Raw genomic sequence first — 19,037 nt, 5'->3', positions numbered from 1 at the left:
AAAAGGTCACATTTGCTCTTGATGTTGAAGGACTGGGAAGAGAAAGCTCCAAGAAGAATGAAATGCTTGCCTCAAACCACAGAGATGTGAAAGGATATTTGGTACGCTTGAATTGAAGATATGCTGGACAGAAAAGAAAGAGATATCTAGAGTTGCAGAGAAAGTTTATACTGTGAAGAGGTTTATAAGAAGGAATTGCATTGTTGACTTATTCAAATAATAATCAGCTGAATAGGAAATGAATCTCTAAGGGAGGTGGCAGATGGGATGGGGTGGGAATCTGTCACAAAAGTCTAGGGGTCAAAAATAAGGGCCTGAGTGCAATAGGAAGGATGGTAGAATGAAGACACTGATCCAAGAATTATATTGACAAGAGGAACAACAGCAAATTAAACTCCCCATCAGTATTCCACCTCTGTATGTATTTTTAGATAAGTGGATTTGGGGAAAGTCACAAATTATGGCAATTTCAGGTCCAAACAGAAATATAACATGAGTTACAACTCAAATGGTAGAGAAATGTTGAGTTTGATAAAATAACCCTTAATTTAGTCCCATGTTTGGCAGTTGGATATAACTCAAAAGTAATTTTTCCATATTTCATATAAATTTTTAAAATGTGTTTCACTGGAACTATAATATACATCTGTGCTTAGTGACATACACAGTAATGAAGTCCACAACTTTTGAAGACTCACCTTCATAGGTAACTGCCAGGTTATAGAATATATCAGAATAAACACGTTTAAAACCTTAGTTACCATACACCTATCATGGAAAATGTTATGTTAAATATACATTTTCCATCTGACTGTTAAAAATTATGCCTTACGGACTTACAGTATGCTCTTCATACTGCATTTTGGAGACTTTCCTTTGGAAAAGAGAATGAGAATTTCAACAAGATGGTAACAATGCCTACTGTAGGCTTACTGCAGCCTTATAACTGCCGCTGGGATCAGCAAGGTTGAACACGGCAATTTAGAAGTAATTCCATGATAGCACCCCCTCTTTCTGGCAGTATGTTCAAAAGAAATAACTTGAAATACTATTTTGAAATATCTCAAATATATACATTATTTCGAGTCACATATTTTATATAGACTAAAATATAGGTGATATTCTGGATTTTTCACAACTGTTGGCATTAATTGGATGTAGATGCAATTTGGCTTACAAAGATTTTTAACCTCTTCAGCTTCTCCTCTCATGTCCACCACTTTCCTCCCATCTCTTACCACCCCGCCTAACCCTGCCCCATACTCATTTCACTCTACTCTTTATCCAAGACTCTTTCCCTCATGTGCCTTCAAAGCTGGAGTTCTGCATGACATTCTCTCTCCTCCCTCCCCTTTTTTATCTACAGAGCTCCTACTTACCCTGCAGGACTCTGTGAAAATCATTCTGTTAAATCAGGTTCCTTAGAAGCAGATTTTTATTCCAGAGATTTATTAGAGAAGTGCTGTCACGCAAAGGGGAGTGAGGGATGCGGGTCATGGCCAGAGATAAAAGAGACGTGAGAATGGGTGTCGGCTGGCTGGCATCTAGCTTCCTCTGCTCCCACCAGGATGCACTGAAGCACAAACTGCAGCATGGAGTTCATTCCACCTTGAGGCAATGATGCCGCTCTCCTGGGCCTTCGTCATTGCCTCTAGGCTGGGGCCTGGGGAGGGGGGTCGGTGTTGAGGAGTGGTGCATGGATTCTGAGCTAGGTGGCAAGCTTGTGGAGAGGATGCCAGCTGTGAGTTTTTAACCACCAACACCTCCAGCAGTGGGGGGACCGATGAGCTGCAGGTCAAGGGGAGGGTAGAGTAGAGTAGAAGCAGCAGTGTCCAGTAGATCCCTTTACTGCCTGACTGCCAGATGCTTCTCCAATATACAGTTGACCCTTGAACAACTCAGGGGCTAGAGGCGCCAACCCTCAGCACAGTAGAAAATCCACACAGAATTTAGGTAGCCCTCCATATTGGTGGTCTCTTAGTATCCATGGTTCCTCTGTATCCAAGGATCTGCATCTGAGGATTCAACCAACTTGGAATCACATAATACTGTAGTATTTACTATTGGAAAAGAAGCTGCATATAAGTGGATTCCTGCACTTCAAACCCGTGTTGTTCAAGGTCAACTGGAATCCCATAGCACACTGCACATCACCATGCCAGCACACACTACAGGCTACCACAGGTGCTATAATTCTCAAGAAGGCAGGGATCACGGCTATGAATTTTAACACTGTAACTAGGCCTTGCACTCAGTAGGCACCAAATAAATATTTGTTCAACGTTGTTCAACAGTGAGAAGGCTAAAATCCCCTAATAGAAATTCAAGATACCAAGTTATTTGTACTCATTTGTATGCAACTAGAAATCATCTCCTTCATTAAGATAAACAAGAGAAACATTCTTGACTTTCACATTCTTTCATTAAGAACCCTCTGGACAGGGGTGTTTCCTCTCCACACTGTACCACCTGTAAGTTGCTCTCCCGTTTCTTTTGAATTAAAAACTAAACAGTTTGTTTAGTTGGTGAAATCTTCATGAAGCTGAACAATTTGTCATCTGCGCTATTACAAAACTTCTAGCAAGGAAAGTGATACATCTGCAAGTAAAATGAACAGGAAACTGCTAATTAGGCATACCCAAACAACCATGTGTCTTCCCAGGAATGGCATTAAAATTTTTGTAAAGATAAGTAAATAATAAAAGTAATAATAAAGTTTGCTAGTGAATAGTTCCTGAAAGACACACATTAAAAAGCATGATAAATTATGCTAGTACAAGCACTAATGGATCAGGTTTGGGTATGCTTCTTGAGGCTTGCTATGTTGACTTGGATGGAGTCCCAAAGAGAAGCTGACTTGCATCTTGCATGAATAAATTCCTAATTAGCTGCCCAGTCCTGAAGCTTTTCCAATTTATAAACAGCTTGATCTGAGGGCCTGGACAATGCATGGAATTTTGGCCAAAGAATATTTTTAAATTGTAGAACTATATAATATTGAAAACACCATGTTCTAAACAGACATCTTTATCCAAAATACATACACTAAAAATTATATATATTCACCTCGTATAAAGAAGATCATTTCATTTCTAACATTTCTTTTAAAGGAAATAACACTATCATTAATAAATTGTAAAGTTCCTGTCCAGAATTTTTTTTCTGAAGATGCTATACTAAGAACAGTATGATTGATATTTACCTAATATTCATTTGCAGTTACCCAGCAGTCTATTATGGTCAGTATTTAGAAATAGACAAATAGCCGTTATTATGTAAAACTCTATATATTATATCATGCATATTTGTATGAAAGAATAGTGATTTTAAATGCCTCACCTCCTGAACACAGCTACAGATCCAAATATGGCTTAAATAATTAATTTCCATTGGTGATACCAAATATCTAAGGAGGATACAATCAATGTTTTTCTTCCAGAAATATGCAATACTTAAAAGTCTGGCTGTGTAAAGGCTTCAACCATCTGATATGCAAAATTCATTACGTAGAAGATGCTCTGCATATCAACATGGAATTCCATCAGATAGCAACTCTGCTCTAAAATCTTTATCCAAACAAGTGTTATATATTTTCTACAATAAGATTTATCACATCATGACATCTAAACTTCCTTATGGGGAGAAATGGGCCCTTTCCCACTTTAAAAAGTCTAAAGTCTTAGAGGGACTTCCCTGGCAGTCCAGTGGTCAAGACTCTGCGCTTCCACTGCTGGGGCCATGCGTTTGATTCCCTGGTCAGGGGACAAAGATCCCACACACCTCGAGCAGCACGGCCAAAAACATTTTTTAAGTCAAGTCTAAATTTTTGGAAAGAAGTAATTACTCAAAAAAAAAAAAATTGTAGGGACTTCCTTAGTAGTCCTGTGGTGAAGAATCCACCTTCTGATGCAGAGGACGTGGGTTCCATCCCTGGTCACGGAACTAAGATCCCACGTGCTGCGGGACAAGTAAGCCGGGGCGCCACAACTACTGAGCTCATGTGCCTCAACTAGAGAGCCTGCGTGCCACACACTACAGAGTCCACGTGCTCTAGAACCCACACGCACAACTACAGATCCCATGAGCCCTGAAGCCTGCGCGCCACAACTAGGGAGAAGCCCCCGTGCCACAACTAAGACCCAACGCAGCCAAAAATAAATAATAAAATAAAGAAATAAATAATAAATAAATCTTTAAAAAAAATTGTAATGCCCTAAGGCAGTGGTTTTCATACTTGATTGTGCATCAGAATCATTGGGAGAGCATAGATTCTGGGGCCCCAGCCCCAGGGTTTCTCGTTCAGTAGAGGCCTGGGGTGGAGGCCTGAAAATTTGGGAACCACACTTTGGGAACAGTGACTGTACTAAAAGTTTGGAAAATAAAAAATATATATCTCAATGGCATAAGTTCTTTCATGTTTTTTCAGGGAACATTACACTGCATTTCTGCTTAACTATGTATCCCTACACCTTAAAGGTGACATCTTTATGTAATATAATTAGTATTTCTCTTAAATAAATATCTTTCTTCCTCACTAATAGGTTAGGTGTCATGAAAAAAAAACTTTCTTCCTGACTAATTAATTAGATGAAATTCAAAATACATATATTTTAAGTGAAAAGTAGAGTGCTTAGATGAAAATAAAAATAAGGCAAACCAATATATAAGTTTCAGAAAAATAAAAGCAAGTGTATAATCAACTATGTATTGGATGATAGCATACCTGAATGTATGGTTTTAATATAAAGAAACAGATTAAAAGTTATGATTATATTAATATCTGGAATTAACTTTTTATACCACTCACATGCTCTCCATACATGAATTTCCAGTATGATTATGACACATCTCTCTTCTATTTTATTTCAAAATATAAGAAATCACCCCCTGATAAACTTATTTGCTCTGATATGGATGTACAGGAACGGTAATAAAATAAACAGGCAAGAAAAACCTTCACTACCAATGACCAAGTTCTCTCCTTATCCCAATCCACCCTCCTCAGTCCATTTGGGCCACTGTAACAGAAACACCATGAACTGGTGGCTTATAAACAACCAACACTTATTCTCCACAGTTCTGGGGGCTGGCTAGTCCAAGATCAAGGTACAATAGTGAGGGCCTCAGTCCTCATTTATAAATGGCTGTCTTTTCCCTGGGTCCTCACATGGGGGAAGAAGTGAGTGAGCTCCGTGGGGTCTCTTTTACAACGGCACTAATCCCATTCATGAGGGCTCCGTCTCATGATCTAATCACCTCCCAGAGGCCCCACCTCCTAATATCATCACACTAAAGGTTGGGTTCCCATATACGAATTTGGGGGGTGTGGGTGGACACAAACCTTCAGTCTATACCACACCTCATCATCCAGGGTGCAGAGTGAGAGCCAGGCTGGGTTTGGGTTCTACTCAGTTGGGAGAGCAGTGTTCAGGATGTTCTAATCAGTTTCCTACCACTCTATGGTCTCCAAACCACCAGTCTGACGTTCAGTGCAGCAGTTACCATTTTCTGTTTTATAAAATTCCAATCTCAAATAATTCTAAACCTTACACTGAAAGACTATTTAAGAAACCTTTATTTGCTTTTATTTTATTTGACAATTCACTTGTATTTTATTTGAAATGCATGGGCATTCCAAGATATTTTTCCTCATCAAGGTATCTTTTTATATGTCAGAAAAATTTATGAAAATTTTCCTTTACTATTTATATGAATGAATTTATTTTCATTTTTTGGCGGGAAAGGACTGAAAGCACATGGTAAACTATAAAAGCACACAGAATGATAAGCAATCATTCTTTCCTTCCTATACATGTCCTCCAGTTCTCTTCTGCAGGTATGTCCATATAACTACATGTACAACCACATCTTTCTTCTTAAAAATTGAAAAACTATATTCCATTTTTAATATACCATAACAATTCATTATTTTCCTATTAATAGGCATTTTGGTTTTCCTTACACAACCATAAGCTATGTACAATACAATCTCTATTGTTTATATATGTTGGTATGTCTGAAGATAAATTCCAACATGTGAAACAGCTGCTCCATAGGTCATATGCATTTGAAATATTGATATGTGTTGTCCAATTGTCCTTCAAAGACACAGAAGACAGAAATAATTGCTCTCTCTATTGAGGCATTTAAATACCTTTTTCTTCACACTTTGGTCAATGATATGAATCATAAAATTTAATGATCTTTATCAGTATAACTGAGGAAAATAATTTGTTTTTTAATTTAGTTTGCACTTATTTAATTTGTGTTGGAAGTTCTTTAACTTGCATGGTTGAGGTTATTTTTTTCATATGTTTAAAAATTTCTGATAAATTTCTGTGAACTGTTTATTGATGCAATTTTCTATTAGATGTTCCGTGTTTTTATAACTCATATGAGGAAGAACTATATTCAGTGGGGATAAGTCCCTCTGTGATATAGACTGTGCATGTTTTATCCTCAGTGTGGTTACATACTTGTAGTTTCCTTACAGTATGTATTGCTCTGCAAAGAAGACAAATCTCCCAGATAAAACAAGTGTGACAGATTTTCATTAACTATGAATTATAATGTTTTATTCTTTAGAGGCACATGATCAGTTTCTTTCCCTTTTTCATTCTCTCTCTCTCAACACACACACATCAGCCAGTACAGAATGGTAAGTTTCTCTTTGGTTTCTCTCCAACTTTAAATTCAAAATTACTCTCCAAGAAGCATCCAGATTATATCAGTCCTGGCTCGATGCCTCCAGTGACTTCTCCATGCACCTAGAATAAAATCCAAACTTCTTCTCTGGCCCATGCAGTCTGACACTTGCCCATCTACAATCTCATTCCAGAAAATCCTCTTGCATTACCTGCCTCACTATGCTCCACCCATGCTGATTTCCCTTCTGTTCCTCAGACACATGAGGCATGATGTTCTCTCTACTTGGAAAAATCAGATCTTCCCACATTTTCAGCTTAAATGTAACTTCTCCAGAGAGGTTTTCCCTGGAGACTTAATCTAAAACACACCACCTTTAGAATAGCTCCAGGAGAGCACCAAATTGTCATCTCAGTCATCACCTAGACCACTACTTGTGATGCTTAATTTTATGTGCCAGCATGGCTAGGCCATGACACCAAACAGTTTTGCCAAAGACTCATTTAGATATTGCTGTGAAGGTATTTTTTAGACGTGATTAATATTTAGAACAGTAGATTCTGTTTATGTCAATCCCAATCTCCCAGTTTATCTCTCCCCCTACCCCTCCTTTCCTCCTGCTAACCATGTTTGTTTTCTATCTGTGACTCTATTTCTGTGTTGTAAGTTCATTTGTACCTTTTTTTTCAGATTCCACATATAAGTGATATCATATGATATTTGTCTGTCTGACTTATTTACTTCACTTAGTATGACAATACACACTACTATATATAGAATAGATAACTAATAAGAACCTGGTATATAGCACAGGGAACTCTACTCAATACTCTATAATGACCTACATGGGAAAAGTATCTAAAAAAGAGTGGATTTATGTATATGTATAACTGATTCACTTTGCTGTACAGCAGAAACTAACACCACATTGAAAATCAACTATATTCCAATTTAAAAAACAAAAAACAAACAGGGCTTCCCTGGTGGCGCAGTGGTTGAGAGTCCGCCTGCCAAAGCAGGAGACACGGGTTCGTGCTCCGGTCTGGGAAGATCCCACATGCCGCGGAGCGGCTGGGCCCGTGAGCCATGGCCGCTGAGCCTGCGCGTCCGGAGCCTGCGCTCCGCAACGGGAGAGGCCACAGCAGTGAGAGGCCTGCGTACCGCAAAAAATAACAAAACAAACCAAAAAAAAAACAGTAGATTCTGAGTGAAGCAGACTACCTACATGATGTGGGTGGGCCTCGTCCAATCAAGTTGAAGATCATAAGAGAAAAGGCAGACGTTCCCAGAAAAGGAAGAAATTCTACCCCCAGATTGTCTTTGGATTCAAGACTGTAACATTGACCTTCAACAGAATTTCCAGCCTGCCCGCTGCCCTGCAGATCTCAGGTTTGCCAGCCCCGACAAACCCATGAGCCAATTCCTGAAAACCTCTTTCTAAATATAGAAGACAGATGATGATAGGTAGATAGATACTATTGGTTCTATTTCTCTGGAAACCCTAACACATCAAATACATTACTATATATTTATCACATAGGAAGCCCTCTCACTGCAGGTTTTATGTTTATACTGTGCCTCTTTCTACCCCACAGAGCATCACCACTTACCTCTGAAGAAACATAGATGGAAAACTGAGAAGCATGACTTCAAATTAGATGGCAAAGACTCAATTCCAAACCAACAGTGCCATACATTTTTTACTACTTTGCAATGCTACTTATATTTAAATATTCCATGCTCACTAAAAGAAGACATTCATTTTGTTTGATACAAAATAATTTAAATATATTACTCTAAAATGTTGATTTACTGATTCAGTATCCCTAAAAATGCCTAGGTCTTGTTTAGAATAATCTAAAAAAGGACCACTATTTCATCCATATCCATAATTAATTGTCATTTCATATTTAATGTATGTAAAATTTATATGAAAATGTTTATATCATCACACATCATATATTAATACCTTCCTGGCTAGCAAAGAGTCTTCACTTTATTAAGAGGGCTTTCTTGCTGTCAGAACTGCATAGAATGAGGCAAAGAAATGAGCAGCTTTGTACAAATTTAGATACAAGTTGGCTGAGGCTGATAGAGGGAACTCAAGAATTAAATGGCATTTCTTAAAATGAAAATACCATTCTTTAGATAGAAATGTTATGAAAAATTTAAGCACTATCCTGAAAGTGTATAAAAAGCAAAATTTTCTTACTGGTTTTTCCCTTCTCACAACCATTGTTCAGAGTTTTGTACTGTATCGGATGAACTGGCTTTCAGGCTACTTTCCAAACTTGAGACTCATTTCCTTCATGATTCTAAGACTCTTGGGTTTCTTATTCAATACCCCCAAAGATTTATAACTTGGACTCTTTGTGGCTCCATTATATATAAAAATGATTAAAAATAGAGCTTTGAAAGTGGATTATGCCAAAAAAAATACTCAAAAAAATAATTTGCATCATTTATTTCCCAGGAGAAAAAAAATTAAAACATTCCCTCATTTCAGTATAGTCATGAGAAAATGAAATCTTCAGAACAATGAAGTACATAATTATAGTAATCATGCCAGTCAAAACATACAGGTCAATAACCTTCAAATGTTACATTCATTAATGTGCAAGTAATTTCAAATCAGATTTTGGGAACTCATTTGCTTTGAGGAATGTGTCAGAAAATAAAGATCCTGATGGTTGGTCAAGAAAATGTGCTGATAACCAATGAGCTGTTCTCATAAAATAAATGAGACTAAACTAGACTCTATTTGAAGAAGAAAGTATCGTAAATCAGTGACTGTTCTCTTTCATTTCTTCTGGCATTTTATTCTAAAATATAATAAATCATTCACTGATGAATTTATATCCTCTGATATGGAAGTGTAGGAATTAGACTAAGAAAAAACTATGTGCCATCTTTATAGATAAGCAAACTTACATCTATTTTACTAAAAAGGGAAGAGTCTTTCAATTCTAAGTTCAATATGAAAATGAAGGAAAAGTAAGGAACTCCTCAGGTTAAGGTAAGAATAAACTTCCCAGAGCCCTTGAGGGCTGCTGCTGTTTTGCAATAACACAACCTGCACTCACAAGTCTATGGAACTGTGATGAAATCTGTATCCCTAAAGAGATAACAACTTCTGTGCCAAACAGATGGGAAAAGGTCCTTTAGGTTTCCATTTCAGTGAACTTTTATCTTGCTGTCTCTTATTTTTTTCATCTTTCTCTACACACAGTCTCTGATAGAAGCAAGTAACAAGTTAAAAATAACTTCCTTGTACTGTGTCAGTCTGGCAGGAAACTGAGTAGTTAGACACACGATGATGACTGATGTTCAACCTCATTTTGTTTTAGTGATTCTATTTATGATATGTATTTCCTTTGGAAACTCAATGGATGAAGAGAAATGACTCTAAGTGTAGCAGCCTTAAAACTATCATGTCACCAAAACAATCTGTTGTCATAGCTTCAGACATTTATTTCCAGTCAACGGGTAGTTCATTATGATCAACTCTAAGACAGTGATTGACTGTTCCCAAACTACTGCTTGGGAGTAAAATCTTTTTCATTTATCTTTATGTTTTTTCTTTGTATCTTAACTTTTGGTTCTCCCTTGAGAAAACTGATGTATTGCATGGGTACAAGACAGACCACAACTCTCCAAATTCTCCAAAAACTGGAGCATTTGATAAACTGCCTATTAAGATGTTTTTTCTCTACTTCTATCCTCAATGAAATAATTCTTTCAACTATTAATAAGGCACTATCTCCTACTTCCAACCCCAAATCCCTGATATTAATTTTTACTGACTCATAAACCAACTTTCACATGTCTGTTTTCCAAATGGAAGTTTTCTGATCCATGATAGAAAACCTCCAATGAAGAGAGCAGCTTAATACAATAATGTTTCATTCCTACTGAAGTAAAGGAATATAAACTGCTCAATAAGAAGATTGAATAGTTTTTGAATGTTTACTATGTGACAGCCAGTATTCTAAATTGTGGATGTTAATAACTTACTTAATTCTCAAGTATGAGATAGGTATTATTTTCAGCCACATTTTAAAGATAAGAAAACTGATGCAATTAGAAGTTAATAAATGTGCCTGAAATCACAGAGCTATAGTGGCTAATCTTTACTAAGAAACTTAGTAGCCTGGCTCTTCAGCCTATGGTCCTAACCTCTGAGCTTTTACTGGCTTTCTGAATAAATGGCTACATTATAATGAACAAGGGAAAGTTTAATACTACGTAGTCAGGACACGCCCATGAAGCCCAAATGAAAGAGTGCTGAGAAGAAGAGAAAATCTAAAAGGTTACACAGAAATGGAAATAATGCTGTTTAAGAGGTCACCAAACTTGGAGCACTTCATTCAAAAATGCATTTGCTCCCACTGTTTCTTGCTTCCAGGTCAGCTGATTAAAATTCCATCCAACCTTAAAGATTTTGTAAACCATTCATATTTATAATCCTTTGAACAGTGTTCATCTCCTCTTTATCTGAATCTGATAAGAAACGGCTCATGTCTGTCTTGTCCATCACTGTATCCCCATGATTCAGAACAGCATATGTGACAGAACAGACCTTTAACATAATTTTTATTATGCCTTATTTTTTATTTATGTTTTATTATAAAATTTTCAAACATACAAATACAAAGAACACCCTGAACCCACAATACACCTTCCATGACTATCCACACACAGAAAACCTGTTTCACATATAGTATTACCCTCTTCCCCCATTCACTGAATTATTTTATTTTATTATTTATTTATTTATTTATTTATTTTGCGGTTCGCGGGCCTCTCACTGTTGTGGCCTCTCCCGTTGCGGAGCGCAGGCTCCGGACGCGCAGGCTTAGTGGCCATGGCTCACGGGCCCAGCCGCTCTGCGGTATGTGGGATCTTCTCGGACTGGGGCACGAACCCGTGTCCCCTGCTTTGGCAGGCGGACTCTCAACCACTGCGCCACCAAGGAAGCCCCACTGAATTATTTTAAAGCAAATTCCAGACATCATCTTATCTCATCTTATCCATATATATTTCAGAGAATTTATTTGAAATGAATGGAGACATATCATATATTACCCCTTTTATTAAATAGTTTTCAAATCTCCTCAAACAAATGAGATTTCCTCCTTATTTGAAAATCTGTGGGATTTTTTTTGTGTCTCTCGTTTCACAGTATCTGTCTTACTGTGTTCATACTGTGAACATGTTCTCTACTGTGTTTGGAATCTAAGTCCCTGAGGTGGGGACAAAGTCTTACCTCTGTATCCCATTCAAGGTCAATTGCAGTACTGAACATGCAATCTAGTTTTCTGTCTCCTTCCCAGCAGTCCCAAATACATGTAAAAGGATGCCAAAATAGCACTCCTTCCATTTCCGTTTCAGCTGAGAACAAGACGATAGACAGTGTTCCAAACTGAGGTGCTAGACATAAAAAGCAGATGGCTGAAAACTGGTTTTGAGTCCTTCATCTTGGCGTCCACCTTAATTATATTGAAGGATTGAGGTTGAAGAGGCCAAAGGAGAGAATTTCTTTGAAGAAACTTGGACTGCTGTGTCATCCCCACATTCATTCATCCTAAGTGAGAAAGGCTGAGGGATCCCTGGAAGTTGAAGGATTAAAAGGACTGGGGGTTGATCCATGCCTAAGAAAATGGAAGGTGGCCCATGCCTGTAGCAGAAGTTGCCTGCCTTGCAGCAGAGTAAAGAGAGGCAGCTCCACTGAATACAGGCTGTTCTTCCACCAAAAGCAGGAGAGAGAAGCAAAGTTTCTGGGGTCTAGAGTGGACCAGGCAGGAGAAAAGAACCCAACCAGAAGATCTCAGCAGAAAGAAGCCAGATGGAAAAGATTAGAAGAGGCATTGTCTTGAGCACACAGAAGCCCTAGAACATCCATCTTAATAGCCACCAAGTTAGCAATCATCAATGAAAGATACAAAATTATCAGCCAAAAAGAATATTCCTTTCTCTCACCCCTTCTCTCTCACTGCTGCCCCATTGTCCTGCCAGGTCCAAACATGCAGGAGTCAGAAACATTGGCTGGAGGACAAGGAGAAGTCAAGGTTGGCACGGGGACCTGAAGTGGTTCACCCCCCACTACAGGTGCCTCTGAAACTGGAGCAGTACCTCATGGCAATGCAGAGGAATGGCCACTTTAAGTGAAGTTTTGAGTATCAAGTTAGCCTGGACCTTTTTACTGAATTTAGACTTTCTTCGGGCTGAATTTGATTACTGAATTTAGACTGTTTATGGAACTAATGACAATAAAAGACCCTTCAGACATTTGATCAAAAAATTCTGAGAATTGGCTGTGATTTCAGTCTAGAGACAGGGAAAAGCAGCCTTCAGAGTGGGTTTAGTGAAACAGTTGCTACTTTCACCTTTGAGTCCAGCTCCCTAAACATAATGATTGTACTGCTTAACAGCAGACAACTGACTATGAAGCAAATAAGCCAGTAAAGAAAGATTCAAAAGAAATGTCTCTGTTCAGAAGATGAGACACCATGCAATTATTGCCAAATTAATGGAGTATTTCTTAGAAAATAACAAAATGTGCATATTGACCTGAGAAGAATGGATATTTTCCTAGGCTTTAATACTAGTTAGGAATGTCAGAACTTGGAGAAAGGTTGATAAAATGTGCATCCCTTTGCTACCTTCTTTTATTCTCTACAGAACCAAACTATGGGATAACTATTTTAGACACTATCTTTTAAATAAAAATTATCTGCCAAGCAAGTATACTATAGTAAGGCAGAAAGATGGTACACAGCCAAGAACTCTACACATTTTATGCTCATTCAGAAACTAAAACATCAGTCATACTGATACTCGTCCCATTGGACCTAGACTGTGTATTCTACAACGTGAGGAATTCGACAGTCTCATAATATATCTAAAACCACACTTTTTATTTCTGCCACAAAAGAGCAAAAATGTTTCAGTTCTTCCCATGCTGAAGATAGCAGACTCAGCTTTTGACCTTGGGCAGACCTTGGCACTTTTACCCACCCCCAGCCCAGATGCCTCATTTATGATAAAGACAATCAGACCTAATATGTCTCTAAGACAGGAGGTTCTTAGAGTTCTTTAGACTCTGGTTTCACCAAACGTCTGCAGAAGTACACACAATGGGACAGGCTGATCTTAAGGTTAAGTTAGAAAAAAAAAAAAAAAAAAAAGCAGTATCCAGAGTCAGACATAGGTAGAAACTTTCATGATTCATCTCTCTTCTTCTCATTTTTCCAATACTCAATTTCATTTTGGAACCATATATTACCCAACAAAATGTTATCACCAAGCCGCATCCCCAAATCACCATAACTTAGTTCTCACTAACACTTATAAAAATTCCTTTTCCTCAGGGTCCTGTTACCTTTAAAAAATTATTGATAGGTGTTCAAGGACATTGCTCTTAGCCTCTCAGATATAGAAGCTGTGTTATAAAATAAAGTTCAGTAGACAGGAAGATATATGACATACAAATGCAAAAAAGTATTCAAAGTGTCATGGTGGATTTAGAGGTTACAAGAAAACACAAATGAGGGAATTCATTCCACTAGCACCCAAGATAAAAGTGGGAGTTTGGCAAAACTGTATACACAGTTGTATGGAGAAAATGATTGAGTTGAAAATATTCCATTAACAGTGGAAATATCAAGGTCCATGGCAGATTGTTGCAATGGGGTAGGAGTGGGGACGCCATGTAGTCACCCCTTTAAAGTGACCTCCAATTCTGAACCAAGTAAGACAGGTCATAGGTATGATAACATTGATGATTATTACAAAGGTTTAATTCAGTATTATAAACCTGATTGAAGAGGTAGAAATTGTGAGGGGAAAAAAAAATAGAAAACAGACTGGTGTTTAAGTCATGAAGAACATACTGCCTTTGCATAAGCAACATAGGAAAAACAAGCAGTTGTTACAGTAATAAAATTCAGAACAATCCTGAGACCTGGCTGGGTTTAAAATGTAGTCCATGACATTTGAAAACTAAGCCAGGTGTTTAAAAATATATATACGTAGGAAGGTCAGGAAGAAAAAGAAAATTTGAAGATGAAGTGTCTTTCCAGATAAATAATGGGCAAAGGAGAAAAAAAAAAGTGAGGTAAAAAAAAGTTATGGCCAGAAAAAATGTCATTGTCTGGGTGGGAAGAAAACTGATAATAGATAAGTATAAAATCTCAGATTTTTAAGGTTTTATATTTTTATCTGATTTTTTTAAAATTTGATTCTAATATGTTGAGAAGGGGCACCTTATCATAAGAGTTCAAAAAGAAAACACTGGGTTAGGAAAGAAGCATTAAAGAACATTAACTACATAAGATGAAGTAGAAATCACGTGGATTATTAATTTTACGGGGATACTTAACAGCTATTGGCTAGTTTAAGGGTTGTTGCGGAAGTTATAAATTCCTGGAGATCGAGGGAGAGTTACTGGATTATCTGCCTATTAATCAAAAGGGAAAAGGAAGCCCTGGTAATTAAGTAGCTGTCACCTGAACTTCAGCACTCAGAAAGACAAGCGCAAGCCATCAAACAATTTGCAATCACAAGGAACTGAAAACAGAGTAAGCCCTGGCAGGCCTTTCAGAGAACATTTTGTTTCGCGATGAAGAGACAAGAGGGGTAGATAAGAGGGACTTTAAGAGTTAGAGACTATGCGGATTTCAGTAATACATTTTCATCGTTAATCAGAAATCATCTGAACTGTGGACCTCGGTGTCGTGACAGTGTATATGGTATGCATGCACTCTTTAAAATCATTTGAATTAAAATAGATTTTGTTTCATTAATTAATATGCTACAACTAGTTGAGATATTTCATTTACAACCACAGAGGAATTCCACCTCTTTTGATGAGCACAAAGGTGATCTGACCCAGTTTATAGGCCTGTCATATTTCTGAAACAATTTGTATGGTTCTCCTGTTCTTTGAGGCAGCACGTCTGTGCACATGAATAATCCGACCAATCATCTCCTAAAAAATGCCTCCAGGAGAAGAAATCTTGCCAAAATAATCACTTCGTTCTTAACAATGAATGATATGCTCAATCTTGGCCACAAATTTATCCTATTGATGTGTTTGGCATAATTTCTCTAGAATGAACCTGATGAGTATTATAACCCAGCACAAGAAAGGAAAAAAGCCCTATGATCCCCACATGTGGTACAAATTCACTTGATATTCATTTCTTCAAAATTTGAAGGCATTATTTATTTCAACCAACTGCAGGTCTCTGAAATGAATATTCTATATGGGGATCTTAGCATTTTCACACACTGATCGCTGCTATACTCTGTTTATTCGCAAGGAAAAAGCAGCTAATAGTTCGGATTGTAACATTCATTAGAACTTGACCTTACATTGAAGCCATCTTAGATTACTGAACTACTGAATTTTGGAAACATATCCATTAATTCTTTGAAAAAAATATATCACAAAATTACTACAAAAATCCAATTTGTTTAGAAATGAAATGTAAAAATAGTGCTTTTATTTCAAAAAAGAATTATAAAAAGAAAAAAGCAATAATGTCTCATAATTCTAACATCACTATAACATCTGTTTCCATTAAATATAAATAAATACAATGGAAATATAAAGCCTCCTCAGTACTTTAAATATATTAGCAGTTTTCATGTAACTGTCCAGAAATATTCTATGTGGAATGAATGTCAGTACTTCTATTTATGCAAATCTGTTGATAAAATATTTAATATCCGGGCTTCCCTGGTGGCACAGTGGTTGAGAATCTGCCTGCTAACGCAGGGGACATGGGTTCAAGCCCTGTTCTGGGAGGATCCCATATGCCGCGGAGCAACTAGGCCCGTGAGCCACAACTACTGAGCCTGCACGTCTGGAGCCTGTGCTCCACAACAAGAGAGGCTGCCATAGTGAGAGGCCCCCGCACCACGATGAAGAGTGGTCCCTGCTTGCCACAAATAGAGAAAGCTATCGCACAGAAACGAAGACCCAACACAGAAAAATAAATAAATAAAATTAATAAACTCCTACCCCCAACATCTAAATATATATATATATATTTAATATCCAACTTTTAACTTTTTTATTGGAGTATAGCTGCTTTACACTGCTGTATCAGTTTCTGCCATACCGCAAAGTGAATCAGCCATGCATAGACATATATCCCCTCTTTTTTGGGATTTCCTTCCCATTTAGGTCACCACAGAGCACCGAGTAGAGTTCCTTGTGCTATACAGTAGGTTCTCATTAGTTATCTATTTTATACATAGTAGTGTATATATGTCAATCCCAATCTCCCAATTCATCCCACCTACCCTTGATATCCATACGTTTGTTCTCTGTATCTATTTTTACTTGAAATTATTCCACTTTAGCAGATATAAATATGCATCATTTTTGACTGCCATGTAATATTCCATTGTCAATATACCATGATCAGTTAACTAGATATGATGGATATTTATATTTCAGATTTGACTTTGCATTGAAAAAAAATCCTGTTCTAAATTTATTTCAAGAACTTGCTGAGCCATGAATGAAATTACAATTTAAATTATATTTTAAAACATGTCAAAGTACACATGAGAGTTTTCTCAAGATCAAACAGAAAAGAAATAACACCCTATCAGCTTACTCTGAAACATTAGGGAATAAAGTTTTGGGAGAGTTCAATGAGATGATTCTTGTGAAAACTCAGCTGAGTGCTAGAAAATAATTAGGGCTAAAAATGTTCATTTGGGAAGTAGCCTAGAGATAGTGGTAGGGAAGCAGTGTGTGAGGTTCATCTGCTGGTCCAGAGAAGCAAGGGAGTAGGCTGGTGACCCGTGAGATAGGGAGAAAAGAGGGGGGAAAAAAACACCCTCAAAAAAGTAAAAATGTCAGCTAAGGTGATGAGATAGAAGGGCTGCTGGAGAAAAAACTAAGCAAAGTGAAAGGTGTTCACAGGAGAGTGAAGTCACATAGGGCCCTTAGAAGCAGCTGACAAACAGGAGGCTGGGTGGTATAGAAAAGGGAAGACAGGAGCTGGAAGCAAGTGAGAATAATGAGAATTGCTCACTTTCTTTACCAGAAATGTGGACACTTCCCAAGGAGGGTTCTTGCTAAAGATGAGCTTTCTTTATTCATAAACCATGAATGAGGTCTTAAAATATATATCATGTAGAAGAAAATATATTTTTTAGTTGAAAATACTCTCCTACTAAAAAGTTTTCCCAAATCATTGATTTCTCCAACAGTATTTCCTATTATACAAACCTCAGAGTAAATAGAGAGGAATGGGACAAATTGAAACTAAGGTTCCTGCAGTTCTAGAATCAAATGTATAATGTAATGTGATATATTAAATATATTGATATTCTGTACTAAATTGTTCATTAATCATGAAATTCTCATCAGCCCTTGTAGAAAAATGGTTAATACACAAAAATATTCATTCCAGTTTGAACAATGTGAGAAGAGAAAGTATAAGTCAAAGTAGAATTTAATTACTAGGTCTAAGTGGCAGAAACCTTATTAACATGAATACTGTAAGAATTCAAAATACTATGCATGCTATGATTGCTCTCAGTAAAGGCAAGACAAATATATTTAAGAATACATTTCAGCATCCAAGGGGCATAATGAAAAAAGAACACTAGCCATGTCAGCCAAATTTTTTATTTAAATTTAAGTATAGGTCCTGCCTTCAATAATTATTTGCTGTGAAATCAAAGATTCCCTATGAGATATTTGGATGTAAACTACAAGTAATCATTTAATATATCAGGAATGCAACCTTTAAACTATAATGAATATGATCACACAGAAATAAACAGTTTTTACTACATAAATTTATATTAATATTAATTACAGTATATGTTTATCATAGTAAATTGAATTTGCTAAAGGACACTTTAAATGAACTCATCATTCTAGTGGTAACTAAACTACCTATCTTTATAAAGAGTAGGTGTGTTTATAAATCAGAAAGTTTATCACCTTACCTTTTAGCAGATTGCGCAAAATAAAATACACTAAAACATTCTAATCCAAACACAGCACAGGTCTACAATCTATGATAATCACCAGCATTGGAAAATCAAAGGACTAATTCCCAGCCAACTGTATTGACCAACACTATTGTAACAGAGGGAGAATCTAGGACTTTTTCAAGCTCAGGTAATTACTTGCGAGCACAACCAGTTATAGGAAGTGAAGGAAAATAAACCCTAGAAATTCTAGATGGTGAGAAAAAAAAGGTGAAAATTTTCACTCCTGAGCTTGAGAACAATTGACAACATACAAATAAACAATGCCTCAAACAGACATACATAAAAGTACCAGCCCTCTTTCCCTCTCCCTGTCTCCCTCTGTCTCTCACACACACTCATACACTCAGAGACAACTGTAGGATGAA

General features: G+C 37.1%; 1 protein-coding gene across 1 annotated transcript in view; it reads right to left on the bottom strand.

Annotated features, from left to right (window-relative positions):
• The window catches only part of GPC5 (glypican 5), a gene marked incomplete at both ends in the record, with an annotated part of 1,313,977 nt that overhangs the window by 992,454 nt on the left and 302,486 nt on the right, over positions 1-19,037 (bottom strand). The gene's annotated exons all lie outside the window — the stretch shown is intronic.

The sequence above is a fragment of the Mesoplodon bidens genome (assembly GCF_964165515.1).
Source record: "Mesoplodon bidens genome assembly, chromosome: 17".
Lineage (NCBI taxonomy): Eukaryota > Metazoa > Chordata > Mammalia > Artiodactyla > Ziphiidae > Mesoplodon > Mesoplodon bidens.
This window is presented reverse-complemented; position numbering and strand designations above follow the sequence as displayed.